This window comes from Chrysochloris asiatica, unplaced genomic scaffold (assembly GCF_000296735.1).
Source record: "Chrysochloris asiatica unplaced genomic scaffold, ChrAsi1.0 scaffold00009, whole genome shotgun sequence".
Lineage (NCBI taxonomy): Eukaryota > Metazoa > Chordata > Mammalia > Afrosoricida > Chrysochloridae > Chrysochloris > Chrysochloris asiatica.
In genome coordinates this window covers 25017526-25025974 of record NW_006408527.1, presented here as the reverse complement: position 1 = coordinate 25025974, position 8449 = coordinate 25017526, and positions in this window count along the sequence as shown.

The window sequence follows — 8449 nt, the reverse complement described above, 5'->3', positions numbered from 1 at the left end:
ATTTGAGTTATGATGTTGGAGAATACTGAAAGTGCCATGGGCTGCCAAAAGAACAAACAAACAGATCTATGTTGGAACAAGTGGAGGCACAGTGCTCCTTGGAGGCCACGGTGGCCAAACTACATCTCTCATACTTCGGACATATTCTCAGGAGGGACCAGTTACTGGAGAGGGATATGATGTTTGGTAAGGTGGAAGGTCAGAGAAAAAGAGGAAGACCCCCAGAGAGATAGATTGGCAAAGTGGCAGCATCAATGGGCTGGCAACAATTGTGAGGTTGCAGTGTTTTATTCTGTTGTGCATAGGATAATTATGAGTTGGTACCGAGTGGATGGCACTTAACATTAAAGCATCTAAGGAGCTCTGGTAGCATAGTGGTTATAAGTCAGGCTGCTAACCCCAAGGTTGGCAGTTTGAAACTGCCAGTCGTTCACAGGAGAAAGATGAGGCATTCTGCTCCCTTAAGATTTATAGCCTCAGAATCCCTATACAGGATCACTATGATTGGGAACTGACTCCACGGCACATAACCACCACCACCAATATCAAAGCATCTTGATGCATTGTTTGATCGATTTCAGGCTGAAGAAGTTGATAGAATTCTTCACTTTCATTATCATTGGATTTAGTGGTTGGTGTGTAAATTTGAATAATAGTGGTATGAATTAGTCTTACTTGTAAATGTATGGATATTATCCTATCACAGACAGCACTGATCATTTAGACAGATCTTTAAATACTCTTTTTGACAATTAGTATGATGCCATTCCTCTTAAATTTGTCATTCCAGACTGCAAAAACCATTTCTGACTTCACTAGGGGGAAAGAGAATCAAACTCAAAATCAGCCCTAGGCAGATTCCTATGAAATGAAAGTCAGATATGTCTTCACACTACAACCTTCTCTACCCTATTCCTAAACCAACTATTCCTCCAATAGCATTGTCTGCTTCATATCTAGGTTCAATAATACATTGCAGTTGCCACACAGAACTCATAACAATATTATGATTATAGGGTTTATTAGGGAATTAAACAGGGCACAATTCAAGATCAGAACTAACTCAGGACGCAGCAGTTCTCCAGTCAGAAACACCCATTGTTGGCCATACTGAAGGCTGTTTCTTCTTAATCTTGTCTTCAGTCTTTCAGTTGGTTGGCCCTTAGCTTCCATCATACTCCAACAAGTGTTACAAAGCTCTTTTAGCTAGTCTGTGGATGCCCACAGAGCACATACTGCAAGCCAATCTCCTTCTGCTAGATACTCTACTTTACTCAGTCCATGGGCTTACAGCCTGAAGCTGCTCTGCCTCTCCATGTTGTCACCTTTGCGGTCACCTCTGCAGTCACCTCTGCTGTGGTCTCTGTGTTATTTCTGCTGTTGCTGTTTCTCTAAATAAGGATCTCAATCTCCACTCATGCTCTTCCTTCTTGATGGTCATGGGATCTTCCATCTCTCCTTTTGAGATGACGCCTTTTAAACCTAGCTGGAAGGCAAAACTAACCAACACCAGCCTTTGAGTCTTGTATACCTTATATACATGGTCCTACCAATTACTTTGTGGGAATTAAGAAGACTTTGTATAGAAAAGTCATGGAAAGTAAACTCAAGGCACCACACCAGCATTGTAAGCCATATAAATGTTGGCTTCAACATGTCCAGTATCTGTCCATTTCAGCTTACATCCTGGTATGGCAATATAAGATAAGCACTGGACTAGCAACCACAAGGTTTGCAGTTCAAACCCACAGCTGCTCCTTGGAAACCCTCTACACGGTCATTATGAGTCAGAACTGACTATATGGTACTTAACAACAACATTGGTGTTGTTGTTAAGTGCCGTCGAGTCGGTTCCGACCCATAGCGATCCTGATCAGGGTTTCCAAGGCTGTAAGTCTTTGCGGGAGCAGAAAGCCTCATCTTTCTCCCACGGAGCAGCTGGTAGTTTCGAACTGCTTACCTTGCGGTTCACAGCCCGATTCGTAACCACTATGCTACCAGAGTTCCTAACAACAACATTAGTGCTTAGAATATTGATCTTTTTGCATTCCATTTCATTTTTGACAACTTCCAGTTTTTTCTAGATTCATGCTTCTTACATTCCATGTTCCAATTATTAATGAATGTTTGTAGCTCTTTCTTCTCATTTTGTGATGTGGTTTGCTTCATTCATGTCATTATGGTCAACTCTACTTTGAGGAGGCAGCCCTTCCCCAGTCTTATTTTGAGTGCATTCCAACCTGAGGCACTCATCTTCTAACACTATCTGACTAAACATTCAATAGAGGTCTGCTTTTCCTTCTTCCTGATCTAGAGGCTCTGCTGAAAGCTGTCTGTCATAAGTGACCCTGCTAGTATTTAAAATACTGGTAGCATAGCTTCCAACATCACAGTAATATGTTAGCCATCACAGTACAACAACCTGACAGAAGAGTCATGGAAATATAAATACAGTGTGCTCCATGCTGTGATTACAGCAATTTCTTCTGAATTCATCAATCTTGACTATAAATGAGAAAAGAAAAAAGCTAACTATGAATATATATTGTCAACATTTGTGTGTTGCCTAATTAAGTACAAAAATTAAAAAGACTTCTATATTCTTCAACTGTTACATTTTGTGATAACTTGCAGAAAGTGGCAATTCTAAGTTATAGAATTAGAAGTATTTTAATATAGGAGGTTCAGTGTGTTAAATTTGGAAGTTGAAAATTTTAATCAATAAACAAAAATCATTACAAAAATGGATAACCCTCTAGCCAAACTGGCAAAGAAAAAACAGAGGAGACACAAATTACCAATATCAGGAAGGAAAAGGGAACATCACACAGAATTTGCACACGTTAAATGGTTAATTAGGGAGTCCTGGTGTGGCATTGCAGGATAAGCACTGAACTGCTTTCTACAAGATTGGAAATTCAAATCCCCCAGCTGCTCCTCAGAAGTCCTATACAGGGCCACCATGAGTCAGAACTGACTCAATGACACTTAACAACAAGAAGAAAGGAATACTACAAACAGTTCCTAAAATTCAGCAATACGGATCAAAAGAAACACTTCTAGGTAAAACAAAACTATAAAATCACTCATGAAAAAATAGGGTACTCTGAATATTTCTATATTTAATTTTTCATTAATTTGTAAATTAAAACATTCCAAAACAGAAAATTCCAAATAAAGATTATTTCACCAATTAGTTGTACCAAACATTTAAGGCAACCAATATCCTAATAAATCAGCAAATACATAAAAGGCATAAAACTTAACCAAGGAGATTTATCTCAAGAATGCAAGGCTGGTTCAACATTAAAACACTGATCTATGTACTTCTTCAGATTAACAAAGTAAAGATGAAAACATCTCAATTAAAAAAAAATGCAAAATTCAATATCCGTTTATTATAAAATCTCTCAGGAAACTAGGAATAGAAGATAATTTCCTTAACCTGATAAAAGCAAATTATATAAAATATCTATAGTTAACATTATAATTAATGGTAATGACTAGTTCTGGTGTGGCGCTGTGGGTTAATGCGCCAAACTGCGAGGTCGGCAGATCAAGCTCACCAACTGCTCCTCGGAAACCTTATACAGGGTCACTATGGGTCAGAATCGATTTGACAGCACTTAACAACAACAACAATGTTTAATCACTGAATTCTTCCTCACTCAGTGATACAAATACTACAGGTTGGTAGTTCTCACTGAGCCAACGGTGCAGTAGAAGATCTAACAATCTACTTACATAAAGATTACAGTGAAGAACATCTACAGAGCAGTTTTATTCTATAACATATAAGGTTACCCTGAATCAAAATTGATGGACAGCACCCAACAGCAAAAACAGCAAGATGGGTAGGGAAAACCACAAGTTTGTTGTTTATATAGACAACACCATCATTCCTATGACATTACAAATCAACATTCCTGTAACATAACACATTAACCTAGTATTCGAAGTTCTAGTCTGGGTAATCGGAAAGAAAAATAAAAGATACTCTGATGAGAAAGGAAGGAATATATAACTGTCGTTATTTGCAGATGACATGACTTTCTATATAGAAAATTATAATTAATCAAGAAAAACCTACTAGAAGCAACAAGAGAACTTCTCTAAGCCACAAGATAAAAGATCACTATACAAAAAAGTTACTCTATTTCTATATTATAACAATAAATTAATTAATTTAAAATGATTTTAAGTGTGACTTAAATTGTTGTTGTTAAGTGACTTCGAATCAGTTCCAGCTCATAGCAGCCCAACACCGTTTATTCTATTCTGACTCACAGTGACCCTCCAGGAAAGACTAGATCTGTCCCATAGGATTTCTAAGGCTGTAAAATTTTCAGAAGCAGCTTGGCACATCTTCCTTCCACACAGCTGCTGGTGACTTGGAACCACCAACTTTTCTATTAGCAACTGAGTTCTTAATCACTGAATCACCCGGCTTCTTCCCTATAGGATTATAATCAGTGAAAACTCTATGAAGTTCAGTTCTACTCTGGTATACTCAGGTTAACCATGAGTTAGCCATCATGAGTCGGAACTGACACTACCACAAAGGGTTTGGCTTTGGTTTTGTATCAAAATCAGTGTTTAAAGACAATATTTTAATACTGTATTTAAACTGTAAATTATGCAATAATGTAATTTTGTACAATATTATAAAGACATTATTGTTGTTATTTTTGTAAGGTTCCCTCCAGTTAGTCTTGTCTCATATTTTATGTGTAACAGAAGGAAACACTGTTTGGTCCTGTGCCATCCTCATAATTGTTGCTATGTTTGAATCCATTGTTGCAGACATTGTGTCAATTTATCTCTTGAGGATCTTCCTCTTTTTCATTGACCCTCTTTATTATCAAGCATAATGTCCTTTTTCAAGGACTGTTGTTTTGTTGTTATGTGCCATGGAGTCGGTTCCGATTCATAGCGACCCCGTACAGGGTTTTTGAGGCTGTAAATTTTTACGGGAGCAGAAAGCCTCTTCTTTCTCCTGCGGGACAGAAACTGCTGATCCTGAGTTTAGCAGCCCGATTCGTATCCACTGTGTTACCAGAACTCATTTTTCAAGGATGAGTCCCTCCTAATAACATGCCCGAAGTATGTGAGATAAAATTTCAACATCCTTGCTTCTAAGGTGCATTTGGCTGCACTTCCAAGACAGATTTGCTCAGTCTTCAGGGAGTCCATGATATATTCAAAGTTATTCTTCAATACCAGAATTCAAATGCATTAATACTTCTCCAGTCATTCTTATTCATTGTCCAGCTTTCTTATGAATATGAGACAGTGGAAATACCATGGCTTGTGCCTGGTACACCTTAGTCCCCTAAGTGACATCTTTGCTTTTAAACACTCTTAAGAGATCTTTTGTAGTAGATTGGCCCAGTGCAATATATTTCTGGATTTCTTTACTGCTGCTTCCAAGAGTGTTGATTGTGTATTCAAATGAAATCTTTGAAAACTTCCATCTTTTCTCTGTTAGCTAGGATGTTTATTGATCCAGTTAGGAGGATGTGGAGTCTCTTTACATTGCATTGCAAGTTGGACTGAAGGCTATTCTTTGATCTTCATCAGTAAATGCTTCAGATCCTTTTGCTGTCAGCAAGCAAAGTTGTTTCATCTACAGTAGGTTGTTAAAAAGCCTTCCTCCAATTCTACTGCTACATTCTTCCTCCAATCCTACTGCTCCAATAGTTTTTCAGATTATTTGCTTAGTATAAAGAATGAATAAGTATAGTAAATGGATACAGCCCTGATGTATACCTTTCCTGATTTGAAACCGTTTTAGTATTCCCTTGTTCTGTTCTAATGACTTCCTCTTGGTCTGTGTAGAGGTTCCTCATGATCACAATTTAGTGTTCTGGAATTCTCATCTTTCACAATATTATCCATAGTTTGTTATGATCCACATAGATGAATGCCTTCGCATAGTCAAAAAAACATGAGTAAACATCTTTCCAGCATTCTATACTTTCAGCCGAGACCCAACTGATACTCATTGCAAGTTCTTCAATTTTCATCACTATTCTTTCTTATGGGCAGGGAAAGACCAATCATATGTTACTTCTTGAAATGGTTGAACATCAACTAATTCTTTTTGGTATAGTGACTGTGCATTCCTTCCATCTTCTTTTGATGTATCCTGCAGCATTTTCAATTTTTTATTATTAGAATCCTTCAATATTTCAAATTAAGACTTGAGTTTTTTTCTTCAATTCTTTTAGATTCAGAACTGCTGAGAGTGTTCTTCACTTCTGATTTTCTAATTCCAGGTCTTTGCACATTTCATGATGATACTTTAATTTTCAAGCTTCCCTTTGAAAATTTCTGTTTAGCTCTTTATTTTGTATTTTCTTGAAGTTTCTTTAGCTTCTCTGTATTCATGAGAGTGTTTCAGAGTCTCTTCTGACTTCTATTTTGGTCTTTTCTTTCCTTCCTGTTTTTTTAATGACCTTTTGCTTTCTTCATAAATGATGTTTTTGATGTCATCTTAAAAGTTGACCAGTTTTGGGTTATTAGCTTTCTATGTGTCTCTAAATTAAAGTAGAATATACTGAATTTCATATTTTGGCTGGTATTCTCTGCTTCTAGTCAAAACTAAGTCTTCACTTAATTTTACTTTAATATTTTAAAAACTAAGTCTTCACTTAGTTTACTTTAATATTTGCTAGATTTCAAGGCAAACACAATTGACGTAAGGAAATATATTTATATATAATTGTTCCAGGGAAAGTTTGATTTAGTAATCAAGTTTTTTAAAACTAAAATTTTTGTTTAAAATAAGGGACAAAAGAAAAATTAAAGTAAGGGAATGAAAATGTATTTTTGAAAAACAAGGAAGCAAAATATTTCCATTTTAAGTGAATTGGTTTAATAATCAACTTCAGATAGAATGATATCAATTCTCATAAAAAATTACCACTGTCTCAACACAGCATATAAAAATTTTGGAAATCTTTCAGAGTTTCTTGAAATTTAACTTTGTGGTGCTATAGAATTAGCACTGGACTGCAAACCACAAGATCAGTGGATCAAATCCACCATCAACTCCTTGGAAACCCTATACAGGTTTGCCATGAGTAACAACCAACTCAGCGACACTTTACAACAACAATGATATATATTTAAAAACATTTTTTTAAAACCCTGGTGTGGTAGTGTAAAATGAGCACTGGACTGCTAACTGTAAGGTCAGCATTTCAAACCCACCAACGACTCTTAGAAACTCTATACAATATCACTATGAGATGAATCAGAACCAACTCAAGGCACACCACCACCACAAAAGCAGTGGTATAAATAAGATTCCAGGATCCCTAGTAATACAACAGCTAAGCACTTGGGTGCTAAACAAAAGGTTAGCAGTTTGTCCTACCAGAGGATCTGTTGGAGAAAGATCTGGTAATATACTTCAGTAAAGATTGTGTTGTTGTTAAGTGTTGTCGGGTTGATTCTGACCCCTAGCAGCCCTGTAGAGGGTCAAGGAGCAACTGGTGAGTTTGAACCACCAAGCTTGCAATTCAAATGACTTTGCAGTCTGACTCATTAGTCCACAGAGCAACCAGGACCAGATTACAACCTAGGAAAGAAACCCTATGGGGAAGTTCTACTTCATCATATGGGGTCACTGAATCAGAATTGACTCAATGGCATCTAACGACAATGGAATAAATGCTTTGGCTATAGTTGCTTTAGAGTTCTGGTGTGGCGCTGTAGGATATGCACTGGATTGGAAAAGTCGATTTGAACCACAAGGTCGGCAGTTCAAACTCACCAGCCACTCCTTGGAAGCCCTACATAGGGTCACTATGAGTTGAAACTGACTTAATTACGTACAATAGTTTCTTTGTATTTCCTCTCAAAGGAAATGTTTTGCTTATTCCATTAAGGAAGAAGTTAAGCGGCTTCTTGGAAAAGTCACATTGTACACTCAGTTTTCAGCAACATCATTGGGAGTGTATAATCTTGAGAAATGCATGTAAATCTCAATACGTTTGATGACAATGATTCTTGTGAAGTAATATAATTAAATTCGTAACATATTATAGAGTCTATCTCAGACTCCACATATGAGTACTATTGGAAAATTTTTGGTATCCTGGTATTTTGATATCTTTATTTAAAGTCTCAAAATAGAATACAATTCTTGGGCTTCAATTTCCTGCTCAATATCATGTAATAGTGGGTGGGAGGGAAGGGAGAGTAATTTATTAGTTAGATTGTGGACATATGTTTACTTGGGTGATAGAGAAGACAATATATAACAACACTAGTAAAATATGCTCACTTGGAATTAAGAAAAAAGGATCATCTAATAGCAATAATGTAAACAGTTATATTGTTGTTGTTAAGTGCCTTCGAGTCGGTTCCGACCCATAATAACCCTGTATAGGGTTTCTAAAGAGCAACTGGTGAGCTTGAACTGCTGACTTTGCAGTTCAAA